This window comes from Chlorocebus sabaeus, chromosome 6 (assembly GCF_047675955.1).
Source record: "Chlorocebus sabaeus isolate Y175 chromosome 6, mChlSab1.0.hap1, whole genome shotgun sequence".
In the NCBI taxonomy this organism is placed as follows: domain Eukaryota; kingdom Metazoa; phylum Chordata; class Mammalia; order Primates; family Cercopithecidae; genus Chlorocebus; species Chlorocebus sabaeus.
The window spans coordinates 13,954,684-13,968,796 of NC_132909.1; the positions used below are offsets into that span (position 1 = coordinate 13,954,684).

Genomic DNA, 14,113 nt, shown 5'->3' on the forward strand with positions numbered 1-14,113 from the left:
ATCTTTGTCAGTTATGTGTTTTGCAAATATTGTATACCATTATGTGACTTGTGTTTTTATTCCATTAACAGTATTTTTCACACTGGAAATTTTTTTTTTAATGAAGTTCTTTTTTTTTTGTCTTTGGTGGATTGTGCTTTTGGTTTCAAATATAAGAACTCTGCCTAATCCAAGGTCACAAAGATTTTTCTCCCACTTTTTTATCACAACTTTTATGTTTTCAGGTTTTATATTTAGGTCTATGATATATTTGAGTTAGTATTTATATAAGATATGAACCTTTATATAAGGGAGGTCCACTATTTGCATATAAGAATCCAATTAACTATTCTTTCAGTATTGCCATGGCACCTTTATGAATCCACTAACCATACGTGTACGGGTCTTTTTCTGGCCTCAGTGCAGTTTCATTGATTTATGTGTCTATCATTTTGCCAAATATTGCACATCTTGACTTTTGTATCTGTATATAATGTCTTCAAACCAGATAGTGTGAGTGTTCCAACTCATTATTTTATTTTGGCTATCAAATTTGTTTGCCTTGCCATAATTTCCAGTATCAGCTTTGTCATCTGTAAAAATAATTTGCCGGGATTTTTATTGAGATTACAACAAATATTATAGATGCGTTTGGGGACAATTGACATTTTAGCAATACTGAGAATGTTCTAAACCATATACACAGTATCTGCCTATTTGTTTAGGACTCCCTTATTTCTTCAGTAATTTGTAGTTTTAACCTATAGATCCTGCACATACTTTGTTAGATTTATACCTACATATTTCTTTTTGGGGGGTTCTAAATTAGTACTGTTTTTCAAATTTCAATTTTCAATTGTTCTTTTTCTATATATAGAAATACAGTTGTTTTATGTTGACCTTGTGTCCTATGATCTTGCCAAACTTAGTTATTGGTTTAAGTAGCTGTTCTATTGATTGGGATTTTCTGTGTAGACAATCCTGTCATCTGCAAAAAAAAAAAAAAAAGAAAGAAAAAAAAAGTGCTTTTCCCTCCCAATTTATATGCCTATTACAGCACCTTTACTATGGTGTGGGGAAACTTCTTCCAAGGTTAGGTTTGAATGTCAAAATTCCTTCCAAGGTTAGGTTTGTATGTCAAAACTCCTGACAGTAGTCCTTTGGAATGATCAAAGAAAGATGATTACACGGGTGGGAGGGCTGTCCAAAAAAAGGTCCAAAACAGAAAGAATAGTCAGTGTTCAGTCAGTTTATAAAGGGGGATGTCCTGCCAGCACAGAGTTTAAAAGAGGTGGTGGAGGGCATATGCACTTGTGGAGCAGTAAGTGAACCTTATCAGGATTGTGAGGGAGACTGGACATAGGCAAGAGATGCTTATAGGTGGCTTGCACTAAGTCAAACTCCCAAGTTTCCTCCAGTCTTAACAATTCACCCCTGATGTTTGGGTTAGCAGCAAACTCCCAGGTTTCCTGGAAATAAACTTGCATTTGAGAGAGGCCAAATATGCAAAGTTGACCCAATAAAATTAGGCCAACAACGATAATAGCTCCCTGTAAGATAATGTGGCACCAGATGATGTTAATCCAGGCAGAAGGAGGCAGTCAGGAGAAATGGAGATTCAGAAACTCTTGCTACATTTTAGTCACTGAGTAACATCATTGACTGTTTTGGTTTGTTTTATCTATTGAACGATTCTGGAGAGCTTTCCTGTTTTTATTGACCTACACGCATCCAGAGGTTCCCTTCAGAGGGCCACCTTGAGATGCCATTAGTTCGTCTAATGCAGTATTTTATCAACTACCATGACAGCTACAGAGCTTTATCTCATTAAGGGCTTCTAAATCTTGGGCTATTTGGTATATATGGTCTGCCAGGAATTGTGACGTTGTTTGGCTGGCTACAGAACTGAAAAGATCTAGACTTATGCCTATTATACCAAAGATTGTGACGAGGCCCAATTTATAATATATAAAAAGGTGGCCTGGTATCCCCTTTTACGGGAAGGGCATTCACCAGTGCATATATGTGAGACCTTTGTACTTTCAATGGCTTTATATACTATCAATCGTTGATGGAGGGCAGGAAAGGTGGGACTGTGAAGGGAAATTTCATGAGGAAGAACCTGGTGAGGTTGACAGAGTGCCTGGGGAAGTAAAAGAGCTGGAGGGTGACCAGAGAGGATGGCAACTAGATAGTAGTATGGATATCAAATACCTCCAAGAGTGTGGAAATTAGTTGTACAAGTGCTTACCCAGACTGGGACGCGGGCTGGCAGGCCCAGCGTTGTTGGAGTTTTATCTCTTGGATGACATGTTCTGTTGCTGTTTCACATGTATTATCTGGCAAGTTGAAGAAAGTAGGATGTAGTGTCATGATGAAGGAATAGTGCAGAGTGAAGCATGGATTGCTGGACAATGGGACTGGTAATGTGGTTGTGGAGGTCACTGTGGAGACCATAGGGAGTAGTTATCATGTCCAGGTCCCAAGCGTTAAGCATGAAGGGAGGTATAGTTTTTTTTTTTTTTTTTTTGAGACAGAGTCTCGCTCTATCGCCCAGGCTGGAGTGCAGTGGCCGGATCTCAGCTCACTGCAAGCTCCGCCTCCCGGGTTTACGCCATTCTCCTGCCTCAGCCTCCCGAGTAGCTGGGATTACAGGTGCCCGCCACCTCGCCCGGCTAGTTTTTTGTATTTTTTTAGTAGAGACGGGGTTTCACCGTGTTAGCCAGGACGGTCTCGATCTCCTGACCTCGTGATCCGCCCGTCTCGGCCTCCCAAAGTGCTGGGATTACAGGCGTGAGCCATTGCGCCCGGCCGAAGGGAGGTATAGTTTTAAAGGCTTTTGTGTGGGGGTCATTTCACCCAAAGGATGAAATTAAGTGGTGGGGCACCAATGGGTGTAAGTTGGCTAGTTTGTAGGGCATTGGCTTACACCAAAAGGGCATCACATGAGGAGCCAATAGAATGGGACAAGGACAAATCTAATCTACTGCAGTTCCTTGATGCAACAGAGTAGGTCATTGGCAATGGTAGGTCCCTGTGTGCTGCCGTTCATCAGGGTTTGGATATACCTAGATAAGTAAGGGCCTGCCAGTAAGCTTTAGCTTCTTGCAGAGTGTGATTACATTGTGCAGGACAGGAGAATACATGACTGTAGATGGCTATATAGCAGGCAGTGTGGGAGCTTCAGTTAAGTGTGAGGTTTTATGTTAATCTGGCTAGGTGTTGGGCTGTGTTTAATGTTTGATTTAGCTGAAGGTGTCAGAGGTTTCAGTTTTACTTTTCTCTAGTGTCCCTTCTTTTTCCCTCCCTGTTGTCTCTGAATTTCCCTAAGAAGTTTAAAAATAGAATCTGTGTCTTGCAGCCTTCTCAGTTTTATTATCCTATTGTTATACAAGAATCCTATTGATATGTGGTAAAGTGTGGGGAGAGGGGAAGTGTTCTACAATCATATGATTTAATCTGTCTTTTAGTAGGCCTGAGTCCCTGGCCTGTGACCTTCAGACGCAGTTCTTAGTCTTTCTGTTTTCCCCTTAGGTGAGACAGGAAGGCTAAAGAGGGCAGGAGTTGGCAAATTGCCTTTCTCCCAAGTTATGTAAGTATTTGATAAAGTCATTTCCTTTGGAGAGCAGTCCTTTGTTACGTGGAACACTCTCAGTGTATTTCAGAATAGTTACTTTTATCCTCCTCCAAAACATGAGATTTTTCTTGTATATTCACCATGAGAACCTAGTAGTATTACTGGAGGTAAATTCCATGAAAATGTGAAGCTCCCCCTAAGACTGGGTCCCTGGAAGATTTTTGAAGCTAGCCTCCAATGAATTCTCTAAATTACCAATTAAGCATTCCTACCAATAACATTGCTAATTACTTATTACCAGCTAATTAGTAACAGTTACCAACACTTAGTTACCAATTAGCTGGTAATAATTAAACTGCTAATAAATATTACCAATTAGCTGGTAATACTTAATTAGCAGTGTTATTGGTAAGAGTTACCAATATTCTTTCCGTGCCTAAATGGTCTTACTTGGTCCTTCTGCTCCAAGTAAGCTGATCTCTATTTGCTTTTCTCTCCAGATTTAGGGCCTGTGGTTTGCCTTGTGACCTCTATTATCTGACAGATCCAGAAAAAATTAATTTCTTTAGTTTTTTGTTGTTGTGAGGATGGGAGTGATCCTCCCAGAAATCGGACTGACTTCCAGAAATTGGATTATCTGGTTTTTTAAATTATTATTGTTGAGTTCTAAGAGTTTTTGTATTCTAGATACAAGTCCATTGTCATATGTATGATGGGCAAATATTGTCTCCCATTTAGTGGGTATCTTGTCACTTTCTCTATGGTATCATTTGTAGTAAAAAGGTTTCATTTTTATATACTCCTATTTATTATTTTGCTTGTGCTTTTGGTGTATCTAAAATATCACTGCCTATTCCAAACTCATGAAGATTTGCCCCTGTGTTGTCTTTGAAGAGTTTTATAGTGTTAGCTCCTATGTTTAGGTCAGTGATCTGAGTTAATTTTTGTGTATGGTATAAAGTAGAATTCTGACTTCATTCTTTCTTTGCAGACAGATATCCAGTTGTCTTACCATCATTTATTGAGAAGACTATTCTTTCCCCTATTAAATGGCCATAGCACCCTTGTTGAAAATGAATTGACAATAAATGTCAGGACTTATTTCTGGACTTTGAAATCTATTCCACTCATCTGCATGTCTACCCTTATGCCAGTACCACACTGTAGTTTTCTAGTAACTTTTGAAATTGGGAAATGTGAGTCCTCCAACTTGGTTCTTCCTTTCTAACGTTGTTTTATTTTGGGTCCCTTGTGTCTCCATATGAATTTAGGATCAGCTGGTCAATTTCTGGATGTAGTGGTGGTGGGGGGAGCCAGCTAGGATATTGATAAAGATTGCATTGAATCCATAGATCAATTTGGGAGGTATTGGCATCTTAACATTAACTTTTCTTATCCATGAACCACAGATGTCTTTCCTTTTATTTAGGTCATCTTTAATTTCTTTCAGTGATGTTTTATAGTTTTCAGTGTACAAACTTTCCTCTTCATTTGTTAACTTTATTCCTAAGTATTTTCTTCCTTTAAATTCTATTGTACATGGAATTGTTTTCCTTTCATTTTTTTGATTATTCATTGCTAGTGTGTAAGAACACAATTTTTTTTGAATATTGATCTTCCTGTAACTTTGCTGAACTCATTTACTAGTCTTACTAGTTTTTTGTGATTTGTTTAGGACTTTATGTATATAAAATCATCTCTGCAAATATAGCTTTACTTCATTTTACTTCTTCATTTCCATATGGATGTCTCTTATTTATTTGCCTAGTTGCCCTGGCTAGAACCCCCAGTGTGTATCAAATGAAAGTGGTGGGAGTTGGCCGGGCATGGTGGCTCATGCCTGTAATTCCAGCACTTTGAGAGGCTGAGGCAGGGAGATCACTTGAGGTCAGGAGTTCAAGACCAGCCTGAGCAACATGGTGAAACCCCATCTCTATTAAAAATACAAAAGTTAGCCGGGCGTGGTGGTAGGTGCTTATAATTCCAGCTACTCGGGAGGGGTAGGCAGGGTTGAGGCAGGGGAATCCTTTGAACCTGGAAGGTGGAGGTTGCAGTGAGCTGAGATCGCGCCACTGTACTCCAGCCTGGGCAACAGAGCAAGACTCCCATCTCAAAAAAAAAAAGTGGTGAGAGTGCACATCTTTGTCTTGTCTCTGATCTTAGTCCTCTGTCTTTCACCATTAAGTATGATATTAGCTGTGGGTTTTTTATAGATGCCCTTTATCATGTTGAAGAAGTTCCCTTCCATTTCTAATTTGTTGAATGTGTTGTTTATCATGAACAGGTGTGCATATTTCATGGATTTCTCTCTCTTTTTTTTTTTGTTTGTTTGTTTGTTTCCTTTCTTCTGCCTACTTTGGGTTTCAGATGTTCTTTTTTTCTTGTTTCTTAAGGTAAAAGCTTAGGTCACTATATTAGTCTGTTCTCACACTGCTATAAAGAAATCCCTGAGACTGAGTAATTTATAAAGAAAAGAGGTTTAGTTGGCTCACAGTGCTGCAGGCTGTACAGGAAGCACAGTGGCTTCTGCTTCTCGGGAGGTCTCAAGGAGCTCTTACTTACCGCACAAGTCACATGGCTGGAGCAGGAGGAGGAGAGCGAGGGAGGAGGTGCCATTGACTTTTAAACAACCAGATCTCCTGATAATTCACTCACTATATAGTACCAAAGGGGGATAGTGCTAAACCATTCATGAGAACTCCACACCCATGATCTATTCACCTAACACCAGGCCCTACCACCAACACTGGGGATTACAATTTGACATGAGATTTGGTGGGGACACAGATGCAAACCATATCAGTCACTGATGGACTAATACAGTGTTTATCTTAAGAAACAAGAGCAAAAGAAGAGCATCTGAAACCCAAACCGTATCAGTCACTGAGATACTCTTCTCTTTTAATACAGGCATTTAATGCTATAAATTTTCCTTGAAGTCTTATTTTATCTACATCCTATATGTTTTCATATGTTGTTTTTATTTTTAATTTTATTTTATTTGACCTATTGACTGTGAAATGCTGGCCGGGTCTGGTGACTCACACCTGTAATCCCAGCACTCTGGGAGGCCCAGAAGGGCAGATTGCTTGAGGTCGGGAGTTGGAGACTAGCCTGGCTAACATGGTGAAACCCTGTCTCTACTAAAAATACAAAAATTAGCCGGGTGTGGTGGCTTACACCTGTAGTCCCAGCTACTAAGGAGGCTGAGGCAGGAAAATCACTTGAACTCAAGAGGTGGAGGTTGCAGTGAGCTGAGATTGCGCCACTGCACTCTAGCCTGGGTGACAGCGAGACTCTGTCTCAAAAAAAAAAAAAAGGTTATTTAGTTCCTGCTGTCTTTTTGTTATTGATTCCTAATTTAATTCCATTGTGGAATAGAGAACAAAGTCTGTATAACTTGAATCCTTATAAAGCTTTTGAGATTTGTTGTATGGTCCAGGTTATGGCCTATCTTGACATATGTACTTGGAAAAATTGGGCAATTTGCTATAGTTTGGCAGAATGTTGTATCAATTACATTTAATTGGTTGATCATATTGTTCAAGTTTTCTTTGTCCTTATTGATTTTTCATCTATTCTATCAATTAGTGTCAGCAGAGTGTTGCTATGTTTGACTATAACTGTTATTTCAACTTCTGTGTAGTTTTACACCTTTTTGTGTTTTTGGTCTTTTATCCAGTCTGATGTTCATCCTGGGTCATTTCTACTGTTCTGTCTTCCCGATTCCTGATTCTGTCCTCTGTTCTCTCAATTCTGCTGAATACATCCAATGAGTTTTTAATTGGTTACTAAATTTCTCAGGTCTCAGAATTCCTTGTTGTTCCTTTATATCTTTGATTTCTTTGCTGAGACCCATTTCTATATTTTCATTTGTTTCAAGCATATTCATAATTATTGTGTGAAGCATTTTTAAGGTGGATGCTTTAAAATTCTTGTCAAATAGTTCTAATATTTCTATCCTAGTGTAGGCATCTATTGAGTCTTTTTCATTCAGTTTGAGATCTTCCTAGTTCTTGGTGTGATAAGTCATTTTCTGTTAGAACTGAACATTTTTGGTTTTATGATCTGAGGCTCTGGATGATACCTAACAAAGTACCACCGATTGGGCAGCTTAAACAACACAAATTAATTTCCTTACAGTTCTGAAGGGTAGAAGTCTGATATCAAAGTGTCAGCAGTATTGTTTCTTGTGAGGTCTCTCTCTTTGGCTTGTAGATGGCCATATTCTTCTGGTAGACATGCTACCTTCACACACCCTTTGAGTATCTGTGTCCTGATCTCCTCTTCTTATAAGGATACCAATCATACTGGATTAGGGCCCACACCAAAGACCTCATTTAACCTTAATTACCTCTTTAAAGACCTTATCTCCAAATATAGTCCACATGTTGAGGTACTGAGAGTTAGGACTTCAACATATGAACTCAGGGAGTGGAGTACACAATTCAGTTTATATCACCTGCTCTCCTCTGACATCACTGTGGTAGGGGAATTGGGTCCTGCCTGATTATTATGAGGTGGTGACAGAAATCCAGATTTCCCACTCAGCCTCCATTGATACCCACGGGGGTGCTCATTACTAGTTGCAGGGATGGGAGTTCCCACTAGACCTCCACTGATACCTTTCTTTGGAGGGAACGGAGTGCCTTATTACTGCACTCCATGTGGTTTCTACTGTTAGCACTGGGTTAAGGGGTGGGGAGTGGCCTCATTCCTCACTGTGTGGTGAGGAAAGTCCTAACTCTGCAGGCAACAGTGGAAGCATGGGTCTTTGCTTGCATGCTGGGGATAGTGGTGAAGGTTTTTCCTGTGGTGTTTGACTACAGCACGGCACTAATTGTCTAAAAGTTTTCCTTCTTGCTAGGCTGCCCTCTTCCTTGTCTTTTGGCTAAAGACAGCAGGCTTTTGGCTTTTGCTGGGACTTTTTTGTCTGTGCCCATTGGTGTACTGGGACTGCTGGCTTCTTTGGCTTTAAGTCTGGCACAAAGGAGGCACAAAGAAAACCAAGGGAACTCAGCACCAGTCTACCTTTTCTCTACCACTCAGTCTTCTTTTTCTCTCTCTCTTTTTTTTTTTTTTTTATAACTAATGCCCAGGGTTTTGATTGTACTTCGTTGGACGAATAGAAAAAAGTACATCTATTCCATCTTCCTGGAAGTCCCTTCTCAATTTTCTTTTTTTCCTTTTTTTTTTTTTTTTTTTTGAGACAGAATCTCACACTTTCTCCCAGGCTGGCGTGCAGTGGCACGATCTTGGCTCACTGCAACCTCCACCTCCTGGGTTCAAGTGATTCTCCTGTCTCGGCCTCCCAAGTAGCTGGGACTACAGGCACGCGCCCCCACAACCGGCTAAGTTTTGTATTTTTACTAGAGACAGGGTTTTGCCACGTTGGCCAGGCTGGTCTCGACCTCCTGGCCTCAAGTGATCCACCCACCTTGGCCTCCCAAAGTGCTAGGATTACAGGCATGAGCCACCACACCCAGCCTTTTCACAACGTTTAAAATACCAATTTTCCTGAAAAGTACCCATACATTGAATGCAATTCCAATTAAAATGACAATGCCACAAACATCCCCATTCATGTATTTTGGTGAATATGCATACACGCTTTTGGGTTAAAGAATGGAACTCCTAGGTTATAGCAAATGCATATATTCGACTTCAATAGATCTTGCCAAATAGTTTTCCAAAGTGATTGTATCAATTTATACACTCACCAGTAAACTACGATATTAAGTTTCTTTGACCTTAAAATTCATTTTCTTATTTTGAAAGAAAACATTTCTGTGGGCTCTTGGTACTCTGCCCATTCTGCCTAATGGATAAGTAGGCCGTAGTAGTATGCACCTTGGACAAATCAACCGGATTCGTATTTTAAGTGAGAGGATGGCAAATGAGCATGGGAAATTTCAGAGTGGGAGCTGGAGTGAAGGGAGAGGGCTTTAAAAATTTATATAATCTCAAAGTCTGAAACAAACCATTTTATGTCCAAAGTAACACACTTAGAAACAAACCATAATCAGGAATACAACCCCATCCATGGTCTCACACAGTGAATTCCACAATGTCACAGAGTGAAAATACAAAACACACAGGCATTCTTGCTGGAAAACTAATGCACATTTAACGCCTGCTGTGCTCCTGGAGCTACTATAGGCGCTGGCGCTACCTGGGAGCGCGAAAAACAAAAGCCCCTATCCTCAGAGAGCTCGCACCTGGAGTACCAACCGCGGACCATACTCTGGAGCTCGCCACCTTCTCTCACACGCAGGTTTGAGGCTTTGAGGTCTGCATACCCGTGTTCTGCCTTCTCCGGCCAAGACTCAAGATTCCACTCGTCTCCTCTAAACACGCAGGACGACCTGAAATCATAGCCCTTAACAGTGCAAGTCAACCAACGGCGCAGAGGGCCAAGCTCTTGCGCATGCGCCCTCCGAGAATAGTCTACAGAATGGCGGGCGCCGTGGACATGGTTATTCCAGATGGACTACATTTCCCAGAAGTCACCGTGCTTGGATCACCCTCGAGCTCTAGGTCTTTTTCCGGTGTCCGAGCGGCTGTAGGCCCTACGTGGTGAGTAGATTGTGTCCAAAGAAAAGAAATCAGCGGAGGCTTCCACAGTCCCTGGTTGGAATGGAACCGGCGATGAGGGTGAGAGGCGCTGAAGACCAGAAGACCCAGGGCGTGGACGGGGGTGTCATGCCTGGAGTTTCAGTGGAATTTCAGGCCTGTCTTCTTGAGCAGCAGAGGAGGAGATTGTGTGTGCCTGTGAGAGACTGTGTGGTTGTGTGTGTGTGGGTGGGGTGGGTGTGATGAACGAATAGTGTTGTGTATGTGTGTGTATGTGTTAGACGAATGAACAGGGTTGTGTACCTGTGTGAATTGTCACTGTGACTCCAGGCGCTAGGCTCTGCAGATTCCTCAGCCCTGTCGCCTCACAGACACTTGGGATCTGCAGCAGATAAAAGAGAGAAGCCAGATTCATGGAGGCAGGAAGGATCCCAGCAAGAAAACACAGACTTGATCTTGAGATGAGATTTTTGAAGTTGGCTGCGGCCTCAAGGCAGGCTCTGAGAAGACTCGATAAAGAGTTCTCAGCAATGGGAATCCCTCCTGGATATTTCCCGCTTGGAAGCTCCGAGAAGCCAGCTATGTTTGTAACTATAGCATTTCTAAAGCTCCAGCCCAGGAACCTGCTGTGAATTAGAGACAGGTTCCACCCTAGACATCAGTGACCTTGGCCTCTCTCGTATTGGGAAGGTCAACACTGTTCCAGTTTCCCTCCTCTTCCCATCTGGTTGTGCTCAGTGAAGTAGCTGAGCAGGTATGATCATTGAGGGTATTTCCTAAGTTACTGTGCTATCCAAGAAACCCCAGATGTCTCATGATTGCCTTCTCTTTTCCAGTGCTGCCCTTCTGTTAAAAAACAAAAAACAAAAAAAAACATGATCCTGAAAGAGGAAAGAATTTTTGTTACACGTCTGAAAGCTAAAGTCCAGGTGAGTTTGTATTCCCTCATTACTCGTAAAATGCTCTTTAATTTTAAAGACAGGAGACTCTTTCTTCTCTTTGGAAATGTCCTGCCTAACAGTGACATATCTGTGAATATGCCATTACAGCCTCCTTTCAGGGCCCTTAAGCCCTTCTCTTCATAATTTAACGTTTTGCCTACTGCAAGCTATTATATTTCTAATTGTTGACTAAAAACTAGTCTATAATGAACACCATTTTGCAGAGATCTTTGCATCCTTTTATAGCCATTCCCTAAGGATAACCCCTAGTTTCAAAATGTGAGTCAAATATCAGATATTTACCATGTGCTTGTACTTGTTGGGATACAATGACAAAAAGATACAGTTACTATCCTCAAATGACTTGGTATCCAGTAAGGAAAATGAAATGAGAATAGGGATAAGAAAGATAGTTGATGTGAAAGGCCACTAGAGAAATTCAGATGACCTGTCTTGGGAGTTCACAGGGAAGAGGCATTATTCTGACTGTAGCAGCATTGTCAGGATATGATCAAACTGTGAGAATTCAGTGAAAGAAAATGGGTCTTAGACCTTAGAGTTTTTATTCTAATGATGTTAAATGCAAAGTGACATTAAATGGAACAAGATGTCTTAACAACTGTTTGCAGGACACTGTGATTAGGAGGATAGATACAGAAGTAAAATAAACCCATCTATCAGGAATATATAATAGGAAGCAGCTTTGAGACTACCAGTAATGCATACAAAATATCAGAGTCTCCAATTTACACTGACATAACTTTTATACAGGCAAACGAATTATAGGGTGGATTCAGGTAATTGGAACTGATGAAAATAAAGTAAAAGCTTTCAATAAAACACAGCAGCAGTTTTTAGAGCAGCGTTGGTTCTCAAATGTAGGATGCATCAGAATCACCTGCAGGGCTTGTTCAAACAGAGTTTGCTGGGCCCCAGCGGCAGAGTTTCTAATTCAGTAGGTCTGAGGTACAGCCGAGTATCTGCATTGGTAACAAGTTCCCAGGGACTATATTTAGAGGACCTTTGTTCTAGAGTATTCTAAGCTTTTTCCTCCGGATCAAAAGATATTTAAAAGGTAAGGCGGGGAGGATTTTTTCCCACCTGTTCAGAGAGAATCTGTTAAAAATTCAGAAATCTATCTAACTATGTCTCAAGACAAAAAGATATAGTTGCTATCCTCAAATGACTTGGTATCCAGTAAGGAAGAATAAATAAAAATAGGAATAAGTAAGATAGTTGCTTTTTTAAAAAAAGGTTTAATTTTATGAAATATACTTTTAGGAAAAGGCAGAAACCCAGGAATGTAAAATAAATATTAAGTAAGTTAATATACCTGTTTATGTTTTCCATACTTTTTTCAACTTATTGATGTCAGTTTTTCTCTCTATATTGATAAATACGTATATTTTATAAATATAATCATATTTACAAACCTATCATCATGAGAATGATGGGGTGACTCCAGCTGAGTGTTCAGCTGGACAAAATAAGGTTGTTTCTGGTATTTGACTACTATGAATAAAACTTCTATGAACATCCTTTACAAGTCTTTGTGTGGACATATGTTTTTGTTTTTCTTGGGTACATACCAAAGGGAGGGCGTGTTACCTAGTTTACACTCCAACTGCAATGTGTATAAGGTCCAGTTGCTCCTCAAACTTGCCAATACTTCGTGTTGTCAGACATTTTAACTTTAGCCAACCTGGTGCATGTGTAGTGGTATCTCATTGTTATTTTTATTTACATTTTCCTGATAATGATGTTAACATCTTTTCATATGATATTACCTATTTTTATATACTCTTGGGTCAATCAACTATTTTCCCCATTTTTAAATTTGATTTGTCATTTTCCTATTGATTTGTAGGAATTTATAAATGTATTTTGAACACAAGTCTTTTGTGTATGTATACAGACATAAAAAGGAGCGGGGAGGAGGAGAGAAATGGAGGGAGGGGGAGGGGGAAGGGAGAGAGAGAGAGAGAGGTAGAAAGGGAGAGAGGAAAGAGTTCTTGTGGCATCTTATTCACTTTCTTAATCATGTCTTATTATAAATAGATGTTCTCAATTTTAACGAAGACCTATCTGCTTAGGTATGTCCACAATAAATGGGCCGGGTTATGAAATTTACATGAGGGCTTAAGAAATTTGGCTCAGGATCACAGCTAGCTTGCAACACATTTTAATCTTTCACTATTTCAGGTCATAACCTACACAACTTCACCAGTGCCTAGGAATGTTCAAGGCCTTGCCTTGGGTTCAAACCTACAGGGGAAAACATGCAACTGAACAGGTCACAGGGAGGTCAAGGCACTCTATGAAACACAGAGAGTAGGGGAAACTTGGGGAACCTAGTTGAGTATGATTGGCATTTTTCGTTTCTTAAATGTTTGGGAGAATTCGCCACTGAATCCTCTTGGCCTGACATTATTTTTGTGAGAAGATCCTTAATACAGATTTAATTTCTTTAATAAATAAAACAATATTTAGATTTTCAATTTCTTATATCAGTTCAAATTGTGTTTTCAAGGAATTTTAACATTTCATCTACATTTTCAAGTTTATTAAAAAGTTATAAAGTTCATACAATTCTGATTTTAATGCCTGTAAAATATGTAGTGATATCTTCTTTTATATTCCTGATATTAGCAGTTTTTTCTTGATCAGTGTAACTAGAAGTTTATTATTCTTATTAATCTCTTCAGTGAAATAGCTTTGGCTTTATTGATTTTTCTTTATTGTATATCTGGGTTTTTTCTGTTATTCGTTACTTTTGGTATGTTATACTTCCTATAGGTTTAATTTGCTTTTCCTTTTCAAGCTTCTTGATGTATATCACTGGTTTTCAGCCTTTCTATTTTGATAAAAGATATATTTAAAGCTTATGTTTTCATAAACATTGGTTTACCTGCATCTCACAAGCTTTGATATATCTTACATTCACTATCATTTAACTCAAAATATTTTCTAGCTTCCGTTGATTTATTATTTGACCAGTAACTATTTAGAAGCATCCCTTTTACACAGGCACATCTCATTTTAT

The 14,113-nt window shown here is 39.7% G+C and overlaps 1 non-coding gene across 4 annotated transcripts in view; it reads left to right on the forward strand.

The window, feature by feature from the left end:
• Positions 1–9,360: 9,360 nt before the first annotated feature.
• The window catches only part of LOC103234806 (uncharacterized), a 33,010-nt gene continuing 28,257 nt past the window's right edge, over positions 9,361–14,113 (forward strand). For all 4 annotated transcript variants that reach the window (XR_012093144.1, XR_012093145.1, XR_012093147.1 and 1 more), the window contains exons 1-2: positions 9,361–10,210; positions 10,966–11,058. This is a non-coding gene — a transcript (uncharacterized protein). The remainder of the gene's footprint in view (positions 10,211–10,965; positions 11,059–14,113) is intronic.